Source organism: Rhineura floridana, chromosome 4 (genome assembly GCF_030035675.1).
Source record: "Rhineura floridana isolate rRhiFlo1 chromosome 4, rRhiFlo1.hap2, whole genome shotgun sequence".
Lineage (NCBI taxonomy): Eukaryota > Metazoa > Chordata > Lepidosauria > Squamata > Rhineuridae > Rhineura > Rhineura floridana.
Genome location: NC_084483.1, coordinates 141777206 through 141791488, shown reverse-complemented (window position 1 = coordinate 141791488; position 14283 = coordinate 141777206). Strand labels below are relative to the sequence as shown.

Sequence of the window (14283 nt, the reverse complement as noted above, 5' to 3'; positions counted from 1 at the left end):
TAAATACAACATCAAACCACTTAAAAAAGGCAACAATAAAATAAAGGCAACCATGTATTACATTTTGATTATGCCATCATATGTACAGCAATTAATACATTATCCTAAAGAAACAAAGAGTACAGTGAGTACAGTGAGGTCAAACTGGAAGGCATCAGGAAGTCAAAGGTACAGATACAATTCAACAGCAGTCTCAGCAGAGAACAGAGTGTTCAAAATACTGGTAGTGGCCCAAAATAACCTTTGTGCTTCACACATATGCAGTCATACCAAGGTTTTTTCTTGAGAATGTTTCAATCAAGCCCCAGTCTACAAAGTCACAAGTTATAGCTACTTCACTTTCCAGAGATGACTTCATGAACTCACAATTCATTATGGTTAGAAACATGGACCTTTCAGTGATCTGGTATTTTCAGAAATGTATCAAGGTATGCAGGGGTATACTTTTTTTAAAAAAATAATCTGTTATATTTGAAATGGTATTTGCTTCTTGGACTTAGATTTTCCAAAGACTTTTAAGATCTCAAGCAGTCTACCTCTATGTTAAAGTTCTGGGTGGCTCTAGACTAGCTATTTCAATATGTACGTTAAATCAAGAAGTTTTTAAGAACTGAGGTACTCTTAAAATGGGGATATATTACAGACGATCACATGTAAAGACAGTACAGTTCAGGTGGCTGCTAAACTCAATCTTTTTGGCTTAATATCCAAAAACCCCTTCACCAAGAGGGTGATTATGATTTGACTCTTCTCCTCCTCCTGCCTGTCTTAGAATCTTGAAGAAGAGAACCTATTCCAGCAGGAGGAAAACTGGGAGGCATTCAGGATCTGTTCACTTCTTACTTTTCTGAATGGTTTAGCAAAAAGGAGCTGTTACTCCAACTGCATTGGAGGAGACGAAAGGTGGGAGCATACAAGCCCAGGGGAAGGCTAGGCTGGTTCTTATCATGATAAACTATACTTTATTGCAACCACTGCATTTGATATTCAATCTGATGTAAGCACCTGATACTTGCAAGGGTGATATGTAGAGTGAACACTCATCCATAAATAGGCAAAATGAAAAAGAAGGCTCTGTCACATATCAAATCAGTGCTGGAGTAGCACTTCACAGACTCTGGCAAAAAATGCTGTTCCCTTACTACTAGGCAAAGGCAGTTAAGAACGATATTGTTACTTTGAAACAGCCCAGTGCTGCTGTTCCAAAGGCTGATGGTATGGGGCAGCTCCTAGTTTTTTCCTGAACACAGGGAAAGCAAAGAATAAGCCAGTTCTACATTATCTGATCTTCCATTTCTATCTGTTCTGATCACTGATGGGTAGAAGCTGCTCCATCCTTTGTATTTATAAAACAGGTAAATATATTATAAAAATAGGTAAAACAGGGAGTCAAGTACATGCACTCTTTCATTAAGAGTGTACCATGCCCATTAGCTCAAATTCCCATGTCCAATATGGGTGATCTTCCTCAAGCAGGCTGCCTGTTAGAGAAACTGTTTTGAAAACTCAAAGAAATATATTTTGCAAAGTAAATGTCATATGAAAATGTATCCACATTATTCACGCAGAAAGCATCATGACACCCTCACGTCCAAAGTAGCTGGTCATAACCACTGCATTTAAACTTCTCTATTCAAGCATATAGATACTACAACTGCCATCATCCCTGACTCTGGCCATACTGGTTGAGGCTTGTGGGGAATGTAGCTCAACAATACCTGGAAGGCATTACACTGGCTATCCCTGCTTAGATATGAAGGATTCGAATCAAATACATCTGAATTGCCCTCTTCCATGTAGCTAAAATGTACGGAGTTGCGTTCAATGGTGGCTTTGACTTAGCAGAAAGTGCAAGTTTCTTGTTGCCCCTATATACTGCAGCCCTCCATGCCATGTCCCATTCTGTCCCCCAAACTCCCCAAGCCTCAGGAGCAGCTGGAGCAGGGGGGTTAAGCAGGTAGGGGGAACTGATGAAAATCAGGTTCCCCAACCTGCATGAGTGGGAAAAACAAAGCCACCACTGGACATGACCTCATGTTAAGATTACAAAAAGAAATTTTTTTACCAGGAGATGTTTTATAGGCAACACGCAATTAAATATTAGGACCCGCTGCAGGCCCAGTAGGATCATGCACTTTTTGTCTGTGCATAGCAGACATTCCGCCCGATGGCGTATCACTAAACAAGTTGCATCTCATCAAGTAGACTCCAATCTACAAAGCTTATGTCATCCTACATCCAATATATGAATAGCAAATGTTCTTCAGGAATGACATCGCCTACGTACAAGAGAGATGTGTCAGCAAGTTCAGGGGAACCCCAAGTACAAAAGTACAAAAAACGTTTAGAGGAAAAATACCATCTGAAGCTCTGCCTCCCCATCAGTGTGGGTAAAGAATGTTCAGTGAGCATGGAATGCTGGCCGACTATCTGGGTGGACAGACTGGAAAATTGGTGAGGGCTTGGGGGGGGGAGAGCCTGGCTGGGAGTCCAGAGTCTGTGAGTTCAAATCCCCACTCGTGTCTCCTGGGTGTCAAGGGCCAGCTAAAGATCACCCCACAGTGAGTGGCTCAGGGGTTACGTGCCCTGCCACCTGTGCAGCCATGGGCAAGCTGCATGGTCCCAAGGAGCCCAGTTGCCCCCCAGCTGGCAGTTGGGGACAAGGGGCTGGCTTGTGCAGCTGTGGCAAGCTGAGCAGACCCTAGTCAGCTAGGGAGGACTAGCCTCAGAGGGAGGCAATGATGGACTTCCCGGAAGGATTGCTCCGCCTGTGGCTGCCTCTGAGATGAGCTCTGTCTCAGAGGAAGGTTTTTTCAGTTTAAAATCAGTCAAAAGGGAACTTTGACTGGTATAAATGTTCTCCCAGGCAAGGGTGAACCGAAGATTATCCACAGAAACTTCGTTGGGCTGTCGGTGGCTGGAATTGATCAGGAATTCCCTGGGATAAGAAGGCATACCTAGCAGCCGAGGACGGAGTTAGGACTTCCAACAAGCTGGGCTGAAAAAAAGCGAGACGTTTTTTCTTTTAAACGATCCACAACGGGCGAGCTTTCTTCTGTCTAATCTTATCATTTGGCTTAAATTACTACAGTAAAAGAGATTTGTTTAAGAATCAGCAATTAAGATACCTGGGTGAGTTACACCTCTCTTTTATACAAGGAATTAAGGAGGAGGAAAGAAAATTTAAAAAGCTTATCTTATTTTTTATGGCAAAAAGCTGGCCTGAATTTGGAAACTATAAAGATTAAAACGGATGAGGGGCAACTTACCCGAAGAGAAAATCTGATTTAGATGATTATTTGATTGATATATGTCTGGGACTACTTTTTCTTGGACTATTTTCTTTAGATGAATCTGCTGTTCGTGTATGTTACTAATTGTTCGGCGCTGTGAACCAAATTTGTTTTGCATTCTTGGACGTGCGGGAGATAAGAACTGTGCTGGCCAGATGATGTCAACAGGCCTGGAATATTAACTCCCTTATTGCTGGAAAAAGAAGCAAATTACTCTTTGCTTGGGAATTGTGGCTATGTTGGAAATTTGAAGGGTTTTTTTTTCCCGGCTTTAAGAATGACAATCAAAGAAGTGGCAGAGACCCTGGATATACCCCTGGAAGGGTTTTCCCCTCTGGATATGTTTCAGAAGATAATGGATGAGATTAAGATAACGAAACAAGAACTGGGACAGAGTAGACAAGAGATGGCAACTGAATTTGGTAAAGTGAAACAGGAGCTGAATGAAATAAAGGATTATATGAGAAAAAAAGCAGATGGATAAGCAATAGAAGATGAAAAAGAAATTAAAGGGAAGGAGCAAATTCTGGAGATTGGATCAGATATATCAAATGTGGAATTGGAAAAAGATTTGGACTTTATGGCAAAAATTGAAGGGAGGATGCAAGTCCTGGAGATTGGAACAGATATATCAAGTGTGGAACTGGAAAAATATTTGGAGTTTGTGGATCCTGGAGATAAAGATTACTGTTTGGAATTCGGCGTTGTCTCTGGAGAAATTGATGAAGATATCAGAGATAAAGCTATCAATGTTTCGATGGAATTTCTGGACTGGAATGATTTGATGGAACTTGAAATAGAGAAAATTTATAGAATTAATTCCAGATATGTGACAATGGGAAAACTCTCAAGAGATGTGCTAGTGCATTTCGTAAAAAAGAGGAACAGAGATATGACCTTACAACAATATTTCAGCAACACATTCAGAATTGATGGCAAGGAAATATTTGTGATGAAGGAAATTCCCATCAGACTCTTACTATATGACTATGACTATGACAGCAAGATTATTATGGGTGCAAGGATGGAAGTTGGAAGATGGAATTAACACTGATAATGGAAAAATGGCTATTGAAATTATTGGACCTAGCAGACTTGATGAGATGGATTAATTGACATGTTTATTTGGAGAAAAATCGATGGATATATTTCTCAAGGAGTGGAAATCTCTCTTTGACTTTTTGCGGAAAGAATAAAGCGATGTTAATGAGATTTGATGATTAATTAAGATAACTACTGGAGGAAAGTGATTTTGTAATATGTTAAGAGACAGGTTTGTTATATATCATAGACCTATGGCTGATCTGCGACAAATCGGAAGTCAACATTTTATTTTATTGTTTGATCTGTTTCTTTTTTGTTTTGTTTTGTGTTTGAAAATTTGAATAAAATTAATGATAAAAAAGAGGGAGGCAATGATAAACCCCGCTTACCATGAAATCCCTATTCATAGGGTCGCCACAAGTTGGGATCGACTTGAAGGCAGTCCATTTCCATTTCCATTGTGGGGTAAGACTCACAGAAGAGAGCATGGCTGGCTGGCTGGCACCCTAAACAGGAGTGCTTCATACTAACATTTTGTGGCCACCTCATTTGTAATAAATCTGTTACTCTTTACAGTGTCATATAGTTCTTTGCTATTTTTGCTCCAATAGACTAACATGGCTACCACTCAGGAAGTTTCCAAAGCAGTCTGCCACATAGTCTGGGGCCTGCTATTTGAGATACACAAGTCCAAAGGGAATGTGACCATGGTATCCTTCTGGGTCGACTTGGTGAGATGGGTATTGGAGGCACTGTTTTACAGTGGTTCTGATCCTATCTCCAAGGCCCTTTCAGAGAATAGCATTGGGCGATTGTCTTTCGGCCCTCTAACAGTTATGCTGTGGGGTGTTGCAGGGTTCCATCTTGTCCCCCATGCTGTTTAACATCTAGTTGAAGCCCTTGGGAGCAGTCATCAGGAGATTTGGGGTGAGGTGTCAGCAGTACTCTGACAATACCCAGCTCTATTTTTCTGTAAAGTCTGAATTGGGAGAGGCTGTGCAAGCCCTGGACCGGTGTCTGGACTCGGTGGTGGGCTGGATACGGGCCAATAAACTGAGTGAATCCAAGCAAGACAGAGACACTGTGGGTTGGTGGTTCCCAAGTTCGGATAATTGGTCAGTTGCCTGCTTTGGATGAGGTCGTACTCCCTCTGAAAGAGCAGGTCTGTAGTCTGGGGGTGCTCCTGGATCCACCTTTGTCACCAGAGGTCCAGGTAACATCCGTGGCTAAGAGTGTCTTTCACCAGCTTCGGATGATAAGACAGCTGTGGCTGTTTCTGGACAGGGATAGCCTGACCACTGTTTTCCACACACTGGTAACCTCCAGGTTGGATTACTGTAGTGCACTCTATATGGGGCTACCCTTGAGGTTGTTCCTGAAGCTGCAGCTGGTGTAAAATGCGGAAGCGAGATTGCTAATTGGGGCAGGGTATCGCGAACATGTCACCCCACTGCTGAAAGAATTACACTGGCTATCTGTTAGCTACCGGGCTAAGTTCAAGGTTCTAGTTTTGATGTACTAAGCCCTATACACCTTGAGACCAGGATACCTGAAAGACTCTTATCCCTTATATACCCAGTCGATCACTGCGCTCTGAAGGTGAGGGCCTCCTGCAGATACCATCTTATGAGGAGGTCCGTTCTGCACAACACAGCAAACGACCTTTAGTGCAGTGGCACCTACCCTTTGGAATTCCCTCCCCTCAAATATTAGACAGGCGCCATCTCTTATGTTTTTGGTGCCTACTGAAGACCTTCCTTTTTCAACAAGCCTTTAAGTAGAGACCTTATCCCACTCTGTGTCGGAATTGCTTTTTAATGTTTTTAAACCCTTTTTTTTTAAAAAAAGAAGTTTTTAATGCTTTAAACATGTTTTGTTTTAATATATTTTTAATGGTTGTTTTGTTTAAATATATTTTAAAGTCTGTTTTTGTGATATGTTAAAGTATTTTGATGCTTTTGTTTGCCACCCTGGGCTCCTAATGGGAGAAAGGGTAGGATAGCAAACAAACAAACATTTTACCATACCTTTATTTAAAATTTGGTATTGTCAGCCCCCCCTCCCCATAGATTTGTGGCCACCTGTGGTTCTGGAGACATTCATTAGCAATTCCTTACGTACATAGCGATGAGAATGACTGGTTCCACAGAAGCCCAAAATATGGTAATGCACTCTTAATGTAAGTAGAGCTCAGCAGAAGGTAGGAAAGTGGGATCAAGGATTAAACAGACTACAAAGTTAGCACAAAGAAAAAGAAATCTTCAGTTCCTTCTCTCAGCCATTGAAGGCTATGTTTCAACCAAGTGATATTTCAGAGCATAAACAGGTACATTGGTTTATCATAGCATTGAAGATCTGTAGGAGCACTTGGCGAAAAGGGGCTGGTAAGAGCAGTTTCTGGAACCATCCAAAACATCACAAGAAGGCAGGCCACCTGATTAGGGAAGGGTATAAACAAAAAAAATGCAGTTTTTCAAGGGATTATTGATGTTATATCAGAAGGAACACAACAAAACTGGAAGAGAGTTGCTCAGAACTCAGGAACAGCAGCAGCCCAGAAGATGAGCAAGAGTTCCCACAGGATCCCTGGGAAATGCCCCAATAAGGCAAAGTAAAATAGGACATTAGGGACTGCATGGCTTGCAAATAAAGGAAAGGCTTCAATGATGAGCAGTCAATTATCTGTTGACAGAGGATGCCAGCTAGATAGCAAGGGAAGATAACTAGTTGCAGCTTGCAGGATATTGCTTGGGTTCTTCCACTAACATCAGCACACACAACCTGCCTATTGATTCAATAACCATATTCAAAAATGTCCACATGACCAAAGAAGTAATGATCACTAACTTCTGAACACTAAAGAAAAACTATGGAAGGGACAGCATGTGGACAAAGGGTTGTATCCAGCAAAACAATTGCCCCCTCTTCTCCAGAGCAGATTTAATGAATGGTGCACAAAATGAATGTGGGGATGGAGGGGGGGATATCCTTTGCACTAGCACAACTTTTTAGTTGAATACTGCCCATATTTTCCCTCATTTGAGAGACAGAAGCAACAGAGAAAGGGAAAACACGTTCTCAGAGCTGCCAGGCACTGTGTGAGCAGCAATGCTATTTTGAACAGCAGCTAAGATTGGCTGCCATCTGCAGTGGCCAGCCACCATTTTAGTTTACCCATAATGTAATCACCTAGCTCAAAGTAATATAGATTTCATAAATCTATGTGCTGGGGCATTGCATCTTGGGTAAAACTAAAAGAGTAGGTGATCACTGTGAATGGAAGTCAGGCTTGGCTCCCATTCAAAAATGCCACTGCCACATAGGGATGGGCAAGAATTTAGATTCAGTTTGCATTTCCAGCCAAATCTATCAAATTTGCACTTTTCAAAATATGAGAACACAGCCATACTTTGAAATTCATTTACTTTAATTTTGCAACGAAGTTCGTTAACCAACTAATGTTTACAAAAGTGCATATTATTAGGGGACAGTATGCATAAAAATGAATATATGAGAGAAAATAACATGCAAAATGCACAAAAATGGCTTGCAGGTGTCCCCACAGGTTCCCTGGGAAATGTCCCAATAAGGCAAAATCAAAACGGCCTACAAAAAAGTGTTTATTAGGAGAAATTTGCACTAAAATGCTGGAGAATTTTCATGAGGATTTTTTTTTAAAAAAAATGGAAATTGCTGCAGAAATGTAAACTAAATTTAAGACTGGAAAAATGAGAAACCAAGAGAACAGAAATTGACAGATCTTTCCATCCCTAATGGTAACACAGTGCTAAGCTAGGTCAACCTGGTGAGGGGCCCTTCTGAGTTGCTGGGGACCCCTGCCAGTGCCCGAACACTGGCAGACCACTGATGCCAGGCCAGACAATGCACACAAATGGATGCCAGGTATATGGTTTCTGTCCTTGAGCCTGCAGGAAAAAATGAAAAGGATTTAATGAAGATTCACTAATAGGCAAAAAACCTTGGGTTTAAGAACGTACCTATAGCCAACAGATATTTGTATCAAACTTTACAAAACAGGGGAATTGGGCAGCTATAGTGAATGCACCAGGGGAGCAGGAGACCTGACCTCTTCTCTAAGATATTGTACTGCCCTACAAATTGGTCAACATGCAAACACCATTTCGATTGGTCTTTCACAGTCCAATCCAATTGCTGTGTACCTTGGAAGAATTTGGTAACGTGCCTCTGAGCATATGGTGAATGGTGGCAACACCTGCCATCTCCAAAGATAGAGAATTATATTTTTGTATGTTTGTTAGTGTTCTTCTGACTTTGCTTCTTTCCTGTGTTACTAATGTTTCTACAGAGAATCTAAACTAGAAAAATTTATTTCCCTCATTATTCAACCTAGAAATCTGTGTCAAATTTATTTTTATTAATTTCAAAGCCTTTTTATTGGTCAGTGTCATATGATAGTGAAGACAGCATTTTTTTGTGTTTCAAATTGGAGGTTATGTTCTATTTCTATTTTGGGTGCATTAACAGTGGAATCTGAAACTGCAGTTTGATGTAAAATCAGACTGATTCCAATATGTTGCTACTTCAGCAATGATTCTAGCTGTTGGAAAAAAGAGGATGCATGTTTTCAGCCTGCTATGTTTAAGCCACTTCATTTAAGGCAAGGTGGGCGCGGTCAATTAAAAACATAGAGCACACCTAGCATTTTGTTAGAATATATTTCACCTCCCACTGTTTTATCTTGTGCAAATTGAGACACTCCTGAGGTCCACTGCAGACTATAGTGCCGTTATTCCACAATTATGTTTGGAGATTTTTTAGTGTAAATTCTGCAAAGTGTTGCTGTACTTCACATATTCACAGAAATAGAAAAAAAGAAAATGATTTCCTATAGGAAACTTCAATAAATTGCAAAGGAAATCAGACATATTTAAACTGAGCATCTGAACTATATCAACTGTCTTAATAATGTTGCTTCCTCCCTGCTAGAACAAGATCAGCACAGCACGTCTTCTTTCTATTATTTGGGCTGATTGCAGGTGTTGCCACCACTCACCATATGCTCAGAGGCACATGTTACCAAATTCTTCCAAGGTACACAGCAAGTGGATTGGACTGTGAAAGACCAACCCAAATGGTGTTTGCATTTTGACAAATTTGTAGGGCAGTCCAATATCTCAGAGAGGAGTTCAGGTCTCCTGCTCCCCTGGTGCATTCACTATAGCTGCCCAATTTCCCTGCTTTTTAAAGTTTGATAGAAATAGCTGTGGGCAATAGGTACATTCTTAAACTGCAAGGTTTTTTGCCTGTTAGTGAATTTCCTTGCTTTTTATTCTGGGAGTTAAGAAATGGGATCCTGTGCAAGTTTGCTGAGAATGGATTGATCATTTGCGTGCTTATTGAGTTCAGTGGGATTTACTTCCCTGCAATCATGCTTAGGATAGGTGAAACTGACCACAGAGGATGGGGAGGGGAGGAGGAGAGGAAATGCAGAGGGGAGGACTGGGATGGTAGCAGGCAGGAGGGGGAGGGGTGGAGGACAGGTTTGATCATTTGCATGTTTATTGAATTCAGTGCAATTTACTTCCATGCAATCATGCTTAGGATAGGTAAAACTGACTGGGAAGGAGGAGGGAGGGCTGGAGTGGGCAGGGGAGGAGGAAGGAGGGGAGGGGAGGGGAGGGGAGGAGGGAGAGGAGAGGGGAAAAAGGGGAAAAGCCAGTCTGATCATTTGCATGCTTATGTTCAATGGGATTTACTCCTATGCAATCTTGGTTAGGATAGGAAAAACTGACCATGGGGGAGGAAGAGGAGGAGTGGGAAGGGGAAGGAGCATATTGGAGGGGGGCAAAGGAAGGGGGAGGGGAGGGCAGGTTTGATTATTTGCATGCTTATTGAGTTCAATGGTATTTACTTCCGTGCAATCATGCTTAAGATAGGTAAAACTGACCATGGGGAGAAGGGGAGGAGGAAGGGGAAGGAGGGGATTGGAAGGGGATGGGGAGAGAGGGGCAAAGGAAGGGGGAGGGAAGGGGCAAGAGGGAGGGGATAGGAGGGAGGAGAAGGGAGGGTGGTTTTGATCATTTGCATACTTTTTGAGTTCAATGGGATTTATTTCTATGCAATCATGTTTGAAAATGGAAATGGACTGCCTTCAAGTCGATCCCCACCTATGACGACTCTTTGATTAGGGTTTTCATGGTAAATGGTATTCAGAGGTGGTTTCACCATTGCCTTCCTCTGAGGCTGAGAGGCAGTGACTGGCCCAAGGTCACCCAGTCAGCTTCATGGCTGTGTGGGGATTCGAATCCTGGTCTCCCAGGTCATAGCCCAACACTGACCCAGGGGAGGGGGAGGAGATTGGGTGGGTGAGCACTGGGCAGAAGGGAAGCCCCTTTCCAAAAGGAAAACATTGTGAACTACACTTCCCAGGATTCTGAGGGAAGCCATGACTGTTTTAAGTGAAATCAAATTCTGGTGTGGGTGTGACTCCAATTAGGCAAGCCCAGCAGCTGTGAGTGTGGCGTTTAGAATTCTGACAGTTGGTTCTTACCGAGCATGCCCTGCGCTATCATAGGCTTCCAGCCAAAATTTATTAAATTAATTAAAAATCAGCCAGGCATTTTTTTAACTTTTAAACTGCAGAATATGAAGGTCAGAGTATGAGGCAAGGTCAGTATTAGGATTACAGGTACTCTGTGAATATGGCTGATTTTTAATGAATTTCAACAGATTATGAGAACTCAGAGAAAAAAGTCCAAAAGGGCTCTGGGGTTTTTCCTCTTTTTAGACTTTGAACTCTCTATTCTCTCTGACTATTTTGTGTATTGCCATGAAAATTGAGAGGGTTGTTAAGCAAGCATGTCTGAGTTCAGAACTATGTTTTGTAAGGTTTTGTTTTGAAATGAGCTTATGGGAAGCATCAGAACGGCATGGGGGTATTTTCAATTTAACATTGTGGAATGTGAAAAACCCACGCTGGCTATAGTATACAGCCACTCTCGTGACTGTATAATAAAATGGGATGTAAAGGCTCTTCTCAGCAGTGTCATGAGTGGTGGCACTAGGCAGATCCAGTTCCTGAAAACTCCATGCTGCAATCTTGGTTGTTAAAGGAAACCAACAAACAGAACTGTGAAGGAGAATCTGGCAGTCGGGGCTTTATTTCTGATCAGATGTCAGACTGAAGCGAAAGCTGTCATCACCAGTGTTGGTGGCTTTTCTTTCATGCATTAGATAATACTTTTGAGCATAGTAAGAACAAAGTAGAGGAGCAAGTGAAGGTATAATTTAACATTGTTCAATTTCTTCCTAATTTGGGCGATAGTGGACACTTGGAAAAACATTTTCACCATTGGGGGAGGGCTGCTTCAGTGTGACAACCAAGTAGTAGTTTAGATATTCAGTGTAATTCCTCTGAACATCTGTTTGCTGGGGAACAAACGGGGGTGGGATGTTCTTGTCTGTTGATGTGTCATACAATGCCATAAACGTAACATACTTTTCAGCCTGAAATGTTTCTTAGCATTAGTTGTCCCACAGTACAAGAGTACTAACTCTTTTGAAACTTCCCTGAAGATCCTCATATAACATCTCTTGAGGTGTTTGGGGAAGCACAATAATTCCTCAGCTTCTTACTGACCATGCGCCACTTGAATACATGCACCTCAGAATAGAAGCCCTTATTTCTAGGTTACAAAGGTCTTAGCATAGGGCTGATTATCCATGAGGGGAGTGGACCAAGTGACATAATGAAGAATTTGCTCTGTTATTGTAGACATCCCTTGCCAGAGGCAGAGGAAAAGGGCAGCGATGATCAGTACTGCAGTCAAAAAGACTAAATTGGTGTGAAGCTGCCTTTCTCCTCTTTGGGGGGTTTGAAAAAGCTTGTGTTCTGACTAGTATCAGAGGCCTGATATCAGCTTCTGTCACATCAGGAGATTGGTGGAAAACTCTGGGGTTGTGGCCAGTGCTAGACCTACTCAGAGAAGACCCACTGCAATTAATGGATCTAAATTAGTCATGGTCATTAATTTCAATGGATCTACTCTGAGTAGGACTAGGATTGACTACAATCCCTATGACAAGGGCAGACAGTCTCTAGTATAATGTAGGGTGAGGTTGGTCATCATTGTGCATAAGAGTTTTTCCTGTGAGAGGATTTCTTGGTGTGTAAGGATTGCAACTGGAGAGGGATGAAGTATATACTTTGTGTAACAAATTCCTATTTGGTAATTGCTAGTTTAAATTTTACCAGATGAGCCTGTTAGACCTTTTGTGAGATGCTCCTCTGTGTATTTTATATCTGATTTTTTTTACTGCAAGCTTCTTTGAAAGAATTGGAGGATATCAATTGCTAAATTAATAAAATGAAAGAGTCTTCATAATCTCATCCTAACACTCATACCATGACTTATTAATAGTTCTATCAACCATTAAATGGTTCTTTCTCTTTTCATAGTTGGCCAAACGTTCTCTCACGTAGTTTGCACGCTCATATTTTGCCCTTTCTAAGGCTATGCACCTAAAGTAATGACAACAGAGGATTTATATAACTTTAAAGTTGACAATGAGGACATTGAACGTGTCAAGGATTATCAATACCTCAGCACAATCATTAACCGAAATGGAGACAATAGTCAAGAAATCAGAAGAAGGCTAGGACTGGGGAGGGCAGCTATGAGAGAACTAGAAAAGGTCCTCAAATGCAAAGTTGTATAGCTGAACACCAAAGTCAGGATCATTCAGACCATGGTATTCCCGATCTCCATGTATGGATGTGAAAGTTGAACAGTGAAAAAGGCGGATAAGAGAAAAATAAACTCATCTGAAATGTGGTGCTGGAGGATAGCTTTGTGCATAACATGGACTGTGAAAAAGACAAATAATTGGGTGTTAAAACAAATTAAACAAGAACTATCACTAGAAGCTAAAATGATGAAACTGAGGTTATCATACTTTGGACACATAATGAGAAGACATGATTCACTAGAAAAGATAATAATGCTGGGAAAAACAGCAGGGAGTAGAAAAAGAGGAAGGCCAAACAAGAGATGGATTGATTCCATAAAGGAGGCCACAGACCCGAACTTACAAGATCTGAACAGGGTATTTCATGACAGATGCTCTTGGAGGTCACTGATTCATAGGGTCCCCATAAGTCATAATCGACTTGAAGGCATATAACAACAACAAAGGCTGTGCACTACGTTTTAGTAATGTTTTGGACTGGTTTCACTAGGAACCATATTCTGTCAGAAACTAATGGTATTGCGTAAATGTAAGTTGCTTTCCTCCTGGTAAGCAGGGAAGGATCTACCACTTGCACTCGCCTCCTGACTCTGCAGCTTCCTTCCCAGCTTTCACCTCACATAACAGGATGCAATGAGAAAACACTCCAGGTGGGCTTTTGAATGCTGCAAAGCACCACTTGGAATACTGTTTCTGACACAGGAAATAGAAGAAAGCAGGATATTTTACGCAATATATTTCCCAGATTAAAAGTGGTCCTCATGCAGTGCTTCACTGAAGTGAGTCCCCATTTTTCACTAAGCAGCATACTGCATGAAAATATTTTTAACAAAATTTGTATACCACTTAATTGTAAATAGAACCTCTAAGCGATTTACAAAAAATTACATGAGAGGCCTCTGTGATATGCCAGTATAGCAGGGAGTGGGATGCTGGGAGGAGAGCGCAGGGGTATTGTTGGCCAGGCAAATAGTATCAACAATGGCAGTCTCTTGCACTGGAAGAGCCACAGGAAGCTGGGCAGGAGCTGGAAATTGGCAGTAGGCCAACAGCAGGCGATTCCCATACACACGTTTCAAAATGCCCATAGCTCATGTGGTCTTCCACCTTTTTGCATTATGAAAATATTTGATTATTTGCTCTACTTGGTAGATTCAAATGCCAGAACTGCACTTCTACCAGCAAGGTAAAGAAACTCTCTGCCTGAAACACTGAG

General features: G+C 41.6%; 1 protein-coding gene across 1 annotated transcript in view; it reads right to left on the bottom strand.

The window, feature by feature from the left end:
- The window catches only part of SDCCAG8 (SHH signaling and ciliogenesis regulator SDCCAG8), a 231828-nt gene that overhangs the window by 129403 nt on the left and 88142 nt on the right, over positions 1-14283 (bottom strand). The window lies entirely within an intron of this gene.